At 49.9% G+C, this 12,565-nt stretch overlaps 6 non-coding genes across 6 annotated transcripts; all 6 read left to right on the plus strand.

The window, feature by feature from the left end:
- The first annotated feature begins 2,066 nt into the window (after positions 1-2,066).
- On the plus strand, positions 2,067-2,148 carry Trnal-cag (transfer RNA leucine (anticodon CAG)). Its single transcript has one exon. It is a non-coding gene; the product is annotated as a tRNA-Leu (tRNA).
- A 283-nt stretch (positions 2,149-2,431) lies between these two features.
- Positions 2,432-2,503, plus strand: Trnae-cuc (transfer RNA glutamic acid (anticodon CUC)). The gene has a single exon. It is a non-coding gene; the product is annotated as a tRNA-Glu (tRNA).
- Positions 2,504-2,889: 386 nt separating this feature from the next.
- Positions 2,890-2,961, plus strand: Trnah-gug (transfer RNA histidin (anticodon GUG)). Its single transcript has one exon. It is a non-coding gene; the product is annotated as a tRNA-His (tRNA).
- Positions 2,962-9,915: 6,954 nt separating this feature from the next.
- On the plus strand, positions 9,916-9,997 carry Trnal-cag (transfer RNA leucine (anticodon CAG)). The gene has a single exon. It is a non-coding gene; the product is annotated as a tRNA-Leu (tRNA).
- Positions 9,998-10,280: 283 nt separating this feature from the next.
- Trnae-cuc (transfer RNA glutamic acid (anticodon CUC)) lies at positions 10,281-10,352 on the plus strand. The gene has a single exon. It is a non-coding gene; the product is annotated as a tRNA-Glu (tRNA).
- A 386-nt stretch (positions 10,353-10,738) lies between these two features.
- On the plus strand, positions 10,739-10,810 carry Trnah-gug (transfer RNA histidin (anticodon GUG)). The gene has a single exon. It is a non-coding gene; the product is annotated as a tRNA-His (tRNA).
- The last annotated feature ends 1,755 nt before the right edge of the window (positions 10,811-12,565 follow it).

Consider the following 12,565-nt stretch of genomic DNA (forward strand, 5'->3'; position numbering starts at 1 on the left):
TATTTCAGGTACCCAAGAATTTGGGCAGAGCCATAACACAGGCAGTCTATTGGCTATTGTGGCGGGGACATATTTTCAAGGTGTCTTACGAAACATGTACTTTACCGCGCGAACAGGGTGGGCTCGGGCTCATTCATTTGCTATGAAAGCCGCAGCGTTGCTCCTTCATCGGACGAGCGTCACCATTGAACAGGATCCGTCGAGCCCCACAGCTGTTCTGTTCGCTATTCATCGGCCTCTATCTCAAGCAGCACCTCTCGACCCGACTACCATCCCGTTTCAGCTGCGTTATGTTCGAGAATACTTCATTCAAAAAAGTTATCTCGCCGCCGACGTACTCGACCATCGCACACGGACTGTGAAACGTGTCTACCAGGGACTCAGAGGACGGCCAGTCGGTAATAAGATGGAGGCGCGCTACCCGCGATCTGCGTGGAGGACGGTGTGGGCTCACGTTCATGCTCCCTTCCTGCCAGCGGACGTCAGCAGCTTTTGGTACCAAGTGGTTAACAGAATTCTCCCCACCAACGAAAAGCTGCGCCGCATTCACTTATCTCCATCGAGCTATGTGAAGACTGTCGCCAAGACGACACCTTAGAACATCGTTTCGTGTGCCTGAGGTCACGGTCGACTTGGAACATTGCCGCCAGGATGCTCGCACTTATCAACCGGACCAGCGCTGCCGCTTTTTCTGCGGACACGGCATTGATCCCGGACTTCAACCCTTATCCGCATACGAAGCGTGCCGCCACTGCATGGATCGTGTCTCACACTGTGTACGCCCTCCTGCAATTGCGACTTACGGGCGACTATGCCTTTTTGGTTTATTTGTCTACGCAACATGACCTTACCAAAACCAGGAAAGACTATCACCAACTCTTTGCTAATTTTCTGCAAATTGCACTCGCATTTGCCCACGACAAACTGTTGTAATCAACACTTCACTGCTGCGACTTTTCCTTACTTCTGTGTTTTGCATTGTCTCCGGGTCCGGATACATAGTTAATGCAAATTGAATACTACCGGACCAGTGAAACAGTGAATCATTGAACAAGTACGATGCTTACCCTTGTGCCGGACTGCAACGTGGAAACGACGACGAAAAGTTTAACACAGTTTTATCCTGTGTTCGTGTGTGTTTGTGTTTTGCTGTCATTTAGTGATTTCTTTATGTTTTTATTCATTTTTTACAACTTTTGGTTCCTCCGTCATCAGCGTACATTCACGGATGCGTTGCGCACCGCGTTGCCACGGAGATTGTTTGGTCTTCAAGAAACGAGTTTTTTTTACTTTCTTTTTCACACGTCGGAGTGGATTGTGTTTTGCTTCTCGTTATCCGCCGGACAGTTCGGAAAGTTCGGGAGTCTACTCATTCCTTTGACATGTGTCGATGATTTTAATTTTTGTGACTTTTTTCATTACTTATTTTAATGGCCGCCACGAAGCATTTTGAACATAATATTATGGGACGTGTGAAGGGTGTTCGTTCCCTGTTACTGAGAGGACTAACTCAGACAGTATTTGGTTTTTTATTCTTTTTTTTTCAAATTTTATTCTTTCTTTTATTGAATTTAGGTGGACAGCGCCTCATGCGCTATTATTCTTTCATTTTTTATTTTACGGCGTGTAGGCGCAAAGCTACTGCTTTGCTGTCATTATAGGCCTGCCCTTTCACTTCAAGAGGATTTTAGTTTTCCTTCGATGCTTCGTTAGCGGTCAACAGCCACAAGAAACTTTCCTCAAAGCCATCCAGTTTCTCCGATTCCATCACTTCATCTTGAACACAACGTCTACCGGAGGACGTCGACGGTCAAGGAACCATACGGAGGAGTTTTCGGATTTCAGCTGAATGGACAGTACAACGATTAATCCTTTCTGTTTGCAAGCAGCACCGTTTTATTTTATAGCTAAAGAAGCTCGCCGAAGAAGGCATAACTTGGAGAGCGCAAGGCAAAATCTACAAAAAAAAAAGAAAAAAAGTTGCCACTTTTTACGTCTCATTTTTGTGCCGTTGCGGTGTGCTCTCGTGGGGTGGGACGCAGCTCTTGTTACGCGCGTGTTGTGTAGGTAGCGTGGCCGAGCGGTCTAAGGCGCTGGTTTCAGGCACCATTCTCTTCGGAGGCGTGGGTTCGAATCCCACAGCTGCCAAACGTGTAATGTTTCCTGTGTCGAAGGCAGATGCACTCATTGCCCGCAAAGGAAACAGCAGAACAAGGCGTGAGCGTCTGCTTGGTGAATTGTCGTAGAACAGTGCGTGGTGCAACGACAGGATTTTCAGGCACCTTTTGCTCTCATCATTGCTGGCGTTCGTCTCCACGAAATGCGTCCGGAGCACGCCGTTCTATAACGCGAGAGAGTGGATTTTTTACAGTTGTCGTCAGTTAACCGTCGGTGGCTGCTGCGTTCGCTGGAAAGAGCACTGCCGTCGTTATCCGGTGTGGTCTAGTGGCTAGGATACCTGGCTCTCACCCAGGAGGCCCGGGTTCGATTCCCGGTACCGGAATTGCGCGTTTTTATTGCTCCTCTTATGCGACTTGTCTCGACTTTGCTCGACTGACGCTACGCTGACGCGTGCAGAAAGCTACGTTAAGTATGACTCGCGGCAACACCTGACGGCGAGAGAGATGCGGCGTCTACCCACTTGTTATCGAGCCACATACCGGTACCTGTAGTCAAGAGGCTTGGAGGACTGCAAGACATTGCCACGGAGGTGAATGCAGCCAACCACTGTAGTTAGTGTCCTGACAGCGCAGGCACGTTCATTTGCTCGTATACATGTGATGGAGACCGTGTCTGACACTGCTGTGGCGTACACCTTGGCCTAGGCTTTGCTGGGTATCGCCACTTGCATTCGAGCCAGCTGCCTTCGCGGGCGCCTCCGTGGCCATGGCCGTGATCGTCTAGTGGTTAGGACATTGCGTTGTGGCCGCAATAACCCAGGTTCGAATCCTGGTCACGGCAATTTTGAAAGTTTTGCCTTGCTGCCGTTGCAATGACGAGTACTCGAAATGACAGTACTCTGTTGATTTTTTCACTCGTGTTCCGCAGGCCGCAGTTTGCACTACCACTTCATCCCCAACACGTAATGTCGCCTCCCAGAGCGCAGACGTCCGCTGCTCTCTGTAGTCGAAAAGGGCAGTTGTTTGAAGTGCGATGGATGAGCAGCCAGTCCCAGCAGAACAGGAAGCTGTGGCGTGCACTGTTTGTACAAATGCTAGGAACACTGGCGCACCAAGCAGCGCATGTAGCGTGGCCGAGCGCTTTAAGGCGCTGGTTTAAGGCACCAGTATCTCTGTAGGCGCGGTTTCGAATCCCGTAGCTGCCGGCGGTTTTGCTGTGATCGCGTTAACCTGGCGCTTTTTCTTCAAGTGTAACCTCCTTGAGCTCACATATGTTTGATACATGGAGCATTCTAGCTCCGCCTGACAGTTACAGCTACGATACTTTAGTGGTTACGGAAGGCCCAGGTTCGAAACCTGGTCACGGTACGAAAACGTCTCTTGACGCTGTCTCCTTAACTGCGACAGCTACAGACAAGTGGCGTCGCTACCATACGGCGGGCACGGCTTTTTCTTCCTGTGGATGGCCTAAAGAGACGCTTCCAGTGGGAGAGCAGTGGAAATACATGGCACGGCGATTGCCAAGATACTTCCATTTCGAAGTGATCTTTGTAGTACAAAGGAAACGTTTTGCCGCTGCTGCCCCAACGGTAACGTGGCCGAGCGGTCTAAGGCGCTGGTTTTAGGCACCAGTTTCTTCGGAGTCGTGGGCCCGAACACATCGCGCGCTCGCTCCGGCGTGTCGGGCGGTGTTTACGTGTGCTTCGCAGTCGGCGACGGTTCTTCGCGGTGACTGTTTCTTCGCTGCTGTAGTCAGCTGAACTGTAAGTTCACATGGATTCAGAAGACCGAGAAAATAATATCCAGTGCGAATTTGATAGAAACGTAACCCGTCCGTCTGCTTTCGAAATTCATTCGTGGATGAAAAATGACTTGCAAATTCCTGAAAGTGAAGTGCTAGGATTGCAATTAGACGCGTTCTTGAACTCTTTGTTTGTTGAATTGAAATGTCCGGAATTGTGCGATGGCCTCGTAAGTGAAAACGGTGGTGTACGAAAATTCAAACACTGTGATGGGACTATTAGTAATGTTACTCTGTCGAATGCTGGATTTGGTATTCGAAATGTTCGGGTATTCAATCTGCCATTTGATACTAGGAATGAGACAATAGCTCGTAGCCTTATGCCTTATGGCACAGTTTTGTCGATTACGAAAGAAAAGTGGTCGTCCGCTTATATATATCAGGTTGAGAACGGTATCCGTAGTGTAAAGATGATTGTGAGGAAGCACGTTCCCTCGTTTTTGGTTATGGCCGGCCACCGGGCTTTTATTTCGTATAGTGGTCAGCCGCAAACGTGTTCCCATTGCAATGCCACAGACCATTTTCGGCAAAATTGTCCTAGGCGTAGGCGCCCTGTGCAGCTACCGCCCCGTGGGCAGGATGACGACGCGTCGTACGCGGCCGTGTTGTTAGGTGTTCCCCGTTCACCGGCACGTTCCGCGGAAACGGAAACGCCGTTAGTTGCTGCGGTCGCGATGGATGTCGATGCCACTGCAGCCGGTTCTGATTCTGTTCCAACCTTGTCCGTACTTTCTCAGTCAGTTCCCGCCACTACTGTACCGATTCCGCCTCCGGGTGTGCCTGAAGTTCCGGAGCGGACCGGATCAGAACCCGTTCAGGTGGTTACCCCCCCTGTTGCTGTGGTGGATTCGTCACCATCTAATTCCGTACCTCAAGGTGTTCCGGACGGAGCTCCTGCCTCACAGGAACCTAAGCCCAGGCGTGAAAGTGTTACGGACAGGCGTGGCAATACTGACCGCTTCCGCAGTGCCAGTAGCTCGCGGATTTTAGACACACGGTCTTTTTCTCGCGGAGAACGCAGCCCGTCTCCGGAATGGAAGCAGGTTCCCCGTCCGAAGTCAAAACAAAAACAAAAATCTGTGCAAAAGCCGGCGCACAAGCCCTTGCCCCGCCCCGTAGTCGAATCACGGCCGTCGGTTGCGACGGGGCGTCGTCCACAGCGTCCTGTGGCGAGCAGTCAGCCAGCGCCTACGACAAGTGTGTCGGCAGACAGGCGGGAACAGGTTGTACAGCAGTTAAAGGAAATGTTGCACCACTCTGATGTAAATCTTGCAATGGACACTCCGACGTCTCAGGCACCGAACCCGGCACAACTTTCGGTTAAGCGTAAGGCGGAAGACACCCCCCAGCGTCGCACGCGTCCCCTTTCGCAGGATTCCGCGTCTGTACCTCCCACACACGGACCGCCTACTTTAGCTGCACCGTCTGAACGTTGTGACTGGGCCGACGATATGGAGGAGGAGGGTGGGTCCCCTCCTGCCGTCTAATTTGTTTTAATTTGTTTTTCCTTGTTGTCTATGGTAGCACGCCCTCCATCAGTTGTGGCTACTATTAATCTTAATAAATTGGAGTCGCCTGTGAAGTTTGCAAGTTTTGTGGGTTTTTTAAATTACATTGCTGCTGACGTAGTGTTTTTGCAGGAGGTTGTGTTAGATCTACTTCACTCCATTCCTGGCTATCAAGTACTCTTGAACTTTGATATCGAGTGCAATTGTGGTACTGCCATTTTAATTCGTGTTGGTCATGACTATAGTAATGTCGCTACAATTCCTAACGGTCGTGGTGTAGCTTGCACGATCAACAACGTACGGTATATTAACGTGTACGCCCCTTCTGGTGCCGACGGGCAGCCACGTCGCCGTGTGTTTTATAGTAGTGACATTTGTCACCTTTTACGGGGCCCCCACCTGCCTATAGTCATGGGCGGAGATTTTAACTGCGTGCTGGAAGATAGAGATCAGGAGCCACGGCCGTATAAGTGCCTAGAATTACAGACGCTCGTGACTGAGATGAATTTAATTGACTCGTGGTGTCATTTACACCCGCGGGACGTGGGATTTACTTTCTTTTACCCCACGGGAAGGAGTCGGCTCGATAGGATTTATGTTTCTCGTGAAAAACAGCACTGTCTTACGGACTCCTCTGTTCACCCCGTGATTTTTTCCGATCATTGTGCGTATGTCTGCCGCTTTCATTCTCTGTTGGCGACTAAACCCCGCGCAAGTCGATTATGGAAGTTTAATGTGCGACATCTCTCACACCCACATTTTGCGCTGGTTATCGTGCGTATGTGGCAGAGGGTGCTGAAATATCGCGGTCTCTATGCCTGTACTTTGTCTTGGTGGGTAGAATTTGTTAAGCAGGCATTACGCAAGACCCTCTTGGAGTTTAGTCAGAATGTTGCTCACTGGGAGCGTTCTACATTGCAATTTTATGAAACCTGTTTAACTGATGCCATCCACCTGCACACAAATAATCCCGCTCTTCGGATGGCAACAATTCGGCGTATAAAACTCCGTCTTCTGGCTTTGAAAAGGGAATCGTTGCGCATATCTGTCGTACGGAGCCGAGCCCCCGGGGCGCTGGCTGATGAAGCGCCTTCCGTGTTTCATCAGCTGCGCGAACGCCGGCGCGCAAAGCGACGTTACGTCACAGAGCTGGAATCAGCTGACGGTGCGCGGCTTAATAGCCAGGCGGCAATTCTTGCCGAGGCCCACCGTCACTTCATCGAACTTTTCAGTGAGAAATACACTGATGCTGCCGCGATTTCCGAGCTTCTCCACGACGTTCCATACGTCTTATCCGTAGCGGATCGCCGTCGCCTCACAGAAAACTTTACCGTGGACGAAGTGGGTGATATCTTAAAACTGTGTTCCCAGAACAAATCACCGGGCGCTGATGGGTTGCCACCGGAATTTTATCTGCATTTTTGGCACTTGTTTGGCTCTGCCCTGACTGACGTTTTTAATGAAATTTTAAATGGTGTGGATGTCCCTGCGTCCTTCCTGGAAGGTATTGTGGTCTTGGTTCCAAAGGTTCCGGTCACCAGGAAACTGTGCAATCTTAGACCAATCACCCTTCTTAATGGTGATTACAAACTCTTCACCAAATGTGTCTCCTCCCGCTTGAAGCTGGTCATGAAAAAACTGATTAGTCCCTTTCAATACTGTGCAGTGCCTCAACGCACTCTCTATGGTGCTGTGTCGACATACCGAGATGCCATTGCCTATGCTTCGACGAATAGGATTCCTTTTGGCATTTTATCCATCGATTTTGCAATGGCTTTTGACAGAGTTAGCCACCTATATCTCCGGCGAGTGCTCCAGAAGTTTGGTTTCGGTGTAAAGTATATAACTATGATTTTTAACCTTTTCAAAAATTCCACCTCACGGATTAGTATCAATGGACTTTTATCGGAACCTGTTCCGCTCTGCTGTTCAGTCAAACAAGGGTGCCCTCTGTCAATGGCGCTTTACGCTATTTCCTTAGATCCTTTGTTGCGTAAGTTGCACAGTGTTTGTAGGGGAATACGTATTGGGAATGAGAAGCACGTTTGTCGCGCTTATGCTGACGACCTTGGCCTCTTGGTGTCCTCGGCTACCGACTTTGCTACAATACGCGCAGTTCTTACACAGTATGAACGTGCATCCGGTGCGAGCATCAATACCCGTAAGACGGTTTTTCTTCCTATTTATGCAGCGACACGTGGCTTCAAACGCCCATGGTTTACAGTAAAGCAGGAACACAAAATTTTGGGAGTTCGCTTTCAAGCCAATCTGTTACAGACTGCGTCCTACAACTGGCGTATTGTCTTAAATGGCATACGAGCTATGGCTAGCCTGTCCGCTACTCGCACCCTCGCATTAACACAGCGGGTGATTTTAATAAATGTTTTCTTGCTCAGCAAAGCCTGGTACCTCGCACAGTTATTTCAGGTACCCAAGAATTTGGGCAGAGCCATAACACAGGCAGTCTATTGGCTATTGTGGCGGGGACATATTTTCAAGGTGTCTTACGAAACATGTACTCTGCCGCGCGAACAGGGTGGGCTCGGGCTCGTTCATTTGCTATGAAAGCCGCAGCGTTGCTCCTTCATCGGACGAGCGTCACCATTGAACAGGATCCGTCGAGCCCCACAGCTGTTCTGTTCGCTATTCATCGGCCTCTATCTCAAGCAGCACCTCTCGACCCGACTACCATCCCGTTTCAGCTGCGTTATGTTCGAGAATACTTCATTCAAAAAAGTTATCTCGCCGCCGACGTACTCGACCATCGCACACGGACTGTGAAACGTGTCTACCAGGGACTCAGAGGACGGCCAGTCGGTAATAAGATGGAGGCGCGCTACCCGCGATCTGCGTGGAGGACGGTGTGGGCTCACGTTCATGCTCCCTTCCTGCCAGCGGACGTCAGCAGCTTTTGGTACCAAGTGGTTAACAGAATTCTCCCCACCAACGAAAAGCTGCGCCGCATTCACTTATCTCCATCGAGCTTGTGTGAAGACTGTCGCCAAGACGACACCTTAGAACATCGTTTCGTGTGCCTGAGGTCACGGTCGACTTGGAACATTGCCGCCAGGATGCTCGCACTTATCAACCGGACCAGCGCTGCCGCTTTTTCTGCGGACACGGCATTGATCCCGGACTTCAACCCTTATCCGCATACGAAGCGTGCCGCCACTGCATGGATCGTGTCTCACACTGTGTACGCCCTCCTGCAATTGCGACTTACGGGCGACTATGCCTTTTTGGTTTATTTGTCTACGCAACATGACCTTACCAAAACCAGGAAAGACTATCACCAACTCTTTGCTAATTTTCTGCAAATTGCACTCGCATTTGCCCACGACAAACTGTTGTAATCAACACTTCACTGCTGCGACTTTTCCTTACTTCTGTGTTTTGCATTGTCTCCGGGTCCGGATACATAGTTAATGCAAATTGAATACTACCGGACCAGTGAAACAGTGAATCATTGAACAAGTACGATGCTTACCCTTGTGCCGGACTGCAACGTGGAAACGACGACGAAAAGTTTAACACAGTTTTATCCTGTGTTCGTGTGTGTTTGTGTTTTGCTGTCATTTAGTGATTTCTTTATGTTTTTATTCATTTTTTACAACTTTTGGTTCCTCCGTCATCAGCGTACATTCACGGATGCGTTGCGCACCGCGTTGCCACGGAGATTGTTTGGTCTTCAAGAAACGAGTTTTTTTTACTTTCTTTTTCACACGTCGGAGTGGATTGTGTTTTGCTTCTCGTTATCCGCCGGACAGTTCGGAAAGTTCGGGAGTCTACTCATTCCTTTGACATGTGTCGATGATTTTAATTTTTGTGACTTTTTTCATTACTTATTTTAATGGCCGCCACGAAGCATTTTGAACATAATATTATGGGACGTGTGAAGGGTGTTCGTTCCCTGTTACTGAGAGGACTAACTCAGACAGTATTTGGTTTTTTATTCTTTTTTTTTCAAATTTTATTCTTTCTTTTATTGAATTTAGGTGGACAGCGCCTCATGCGCTATTATTCTTTCATTTTTTATTTTACGGCGTGTAGGCGCAAAGCTACTGCTTTGCTGTCATTATAGGCCTGCCCTTTCACTTCAAGAGGATTTTAGTTTTCCTTCGATGCTTCGTTAGCGGTCAACAGCCACAAGAAACTTTCCTCAAAGCCATCCAGTTTCTCCGATTCCATCACTTCATCTTGAACACAACGTCTACCGGAGGACGTCGACGGTCAAGGAACCATACGGAGGAGTTTTCGGATTTCAGCTGAATGGACAGTACAACGATTAATCCTTTCTGTTTGCAAGCAGCACCGTTTTATTTTATAGCTAAAGAAGCTCGCCGAAGAAGGCATAACTTGGAGAGCGCAAGGCAAAATCTACAAAAAAAAAAGAAAAAAAGTTGCCACTTTTTACGTCTCATTTTTGTGCCGTTGCGGTGTGCTCTCGTGGGGTGGGACGCAGCTCTTGTTACGCGCGTGTTGTGTAGGTAGCGTGGCCGAGCGGTCTAAGGCGCTGGTTTCAGGCACCATTCTCTTCGGAGGCGTGGGTTCGAATCCCACAGCTGCCAAACGTGTAATGTTTCCTGTGTCGAAGGCAGATGCACTCATTGCCCGCAAAGGAAACAGCAGAACAAGGCGTGAGCGTCTGCTTGGTGAATTGTCGTAGAACAGTGCGTGGTGCAACGACAGGATTTTCAGGCACCTTTTGCTCTCATCATTGCTGGCGTTCGTCTCCACGAAATGCGTCCGGAGCACGCCGTTCTATAACGCGAGAGAGTGGATTTTTTACAGTTGTCGTCAGTTAACCGTCGGTGGCTGCTGCGTTCGCTGGAAAGAGCACTGCCGTCGTTATCCGGTGTGGTCTAGTGGCTAGGATACCTGGCTCTCACCCAGGAGGCCCGGGTTCGATTCCCGGTACCGGAATTGCGCGTTTTTATTGCTCCTCTTATGCGACTTGTCTCGACTTTGCTCGACTGACGCTACGCTGACGCGTGCAGAAAGCTACGTTAAGTATGACTCGCGGCAACACCTGACGGCGAGAGAGATGCGGCGTCTACCCACTTGTTATCGAGCCACATACCGGTACCTGTAGTCAAGAGGCTTGGAGGACTGCAAGACATTGCCACGGAGGTGAATGCAGCCAACCACTGTAGTTAGTGTCCTGACAGCGCAGGCACGTTCATTTGCTCGTATACATGTGATGGAGACCGTGTCTGACACTGCTGTGGCGTACACCTTGGCCTAGGCTTTGCTGGGTATCGCCACTTGCATTCGAGCCAGCTGCCTTCGCGGGCGCCTCCGTGGCCATGGCCGTGATCGTCTAGTGGTTAGGACATTGCGTTGTGGCCGCAATAACCCAGGTTCGAATCCTGGTCACGGCAATTTTGAAAGTTTTGCCTTGCTGCCGTTGCAATGACGAGTACTCGAAATGACAGTACTCTGTTGATTTTTTCACTCGTGTTCCGCAGGCCGCAGTTTGCACTACCACTTCATCCCCAACACGTAATGTCGCCTCCCAGAGCGCAGACGTCCGCTGCTCTCTGTAGTCGAAAAGGGCAGTTGTTTGAAGTGCGATGGATGAGCAGCCAGTCCCAGCAGAACAGGAAGCTGTGGCGTGCACTGTTTGTACAAATGCTAGGAACACTGGCGCACCAAGCAGCGCATGTAGCGTGGCCGAGCGCTTTAAGGCGCTGGTTTAAGGCACCAGTATCTCTGTAGGCGCGGTTTCGAATCCCGTAGCTGCCGGCGGTTTTGCTGTGATCGCGTTAACCTGGCGCTTTTTCTTCAAGTGTAACCTCCTTGAGCTCACATATGTTTGATACATGGAGCATTCTAGCTCCGCCTGACAGTTACAGCTACGATACTTTAGTGGTTACGGAAGGCCCAGGTTCGAAACCTGGTCACGGTACGAAAACGTCTCTTGACGCTGTCTCCTTAACTGCGACAGCTACAGACAAGTGGCGTCGCTACCATACGGCGGGCACGGCTTTTTCTTCCTGTGGATGGCCTAAAGAGACGCTTCCAGTGGGAGAGCAGTGGAAATACATGGCACGGCGATTGCCAAGATACTTCCATTTCGAAGTGATCTTTGTAGTACAAAGGAAACGTTTTGCCGCTGCTGCCCCAACGGTAACGTGGCCGAGCGGTCTAAGGCGCTGGTTTTAGGCACCAGTTTCTTCGGAGTCGTGGGCCCGAACACATCGCGCGCTCGCTCCGGCGTGTCGGGCGGTGTTTACGTGTGCTTCGCAGTCGGCGACGGTTCTTCGCGGTGACTGTTTCTTCGCTGCTGTAGTCAGCTGAACTGTAAGTTCACATGGATTCAGAAGACCGAGAAAATAATATCCAGTGCGAATTTGATAGAAACGTAACCCGTCCGTCTGCTTTCGAAATTCATTCGTGGATGAAAAATGACTTGCAAATTCCTGAAAGTGAAGTGCTAGGATTGCAATTAGACGCGTTCTTGAACTCTTTGTTTGTTGAATTGAAATGTCCGGAATTGTGCGATGGCCTCGTAAGTGAAAACGGTGGTGTACGAAAATTCAAACACTGTGATGGGACTATTAGTAATGTTACTCTGTCGAATGCTGGATTTGGTATTCGAAATGTTCGGGTATTCAATCTGCCATTTGATACTAGGAATGAGACAATAGCTCGTAGCCTTATGCCTTATGGCACAGTTTTGTCGATTACGAAAGAAAAGTGGTCGTCCGCTTATATATATCAGGTTGAGAACGGTATCCGTAGTGTAAAGATGATTGTGAGGAAGCACGTTCCCTCGTTTTTGGTTATGGCCGGCCACCGGGCTTTTATTTCGTATAGTGGTCAGCCGCAAACGTGTTCCCATTGCAATGCCACAGACCATTTTCGGCAAAATTGTCCTAGGCGTAGGCGCCCTGTGCAGCTACCGCCCCGTGGGCAGGATGACGACGCGTCGTACGCGGCCGTGTTGTTAGGTGTTCCCCGTTCACCGGCACGTTCCGCGGAAACGGAAACGCCGTTAGTTGCTGCGGTCGCGATGGATGTCGATGCCACTGCAGCCGGTTCTGATTCTGTTCCAACCTTGTCCGTACTTTCTCAGTCAGTTCCCGCCACTACTGTACCGATTCCGCCTCCGGGTGTGCCTGAAGTTCCGGAGC

Source organism: Schistocerca serialis, chromosome 1 (genome assembly GCF_023864345.2).
Source record: "Schistocerca serialis cubense isolate TAMUIC-IGC-003099 chromosome 1, iqSchSeri2.2, whole genome shotgun sequence".
Taxonomy (NCBI): domain Eukaryota; kingdom Metazoa; phylum Arthropoda; class Insecta; order Orthoptera; family Acrididae; genus Schistocerca; species Schistocerca serialis.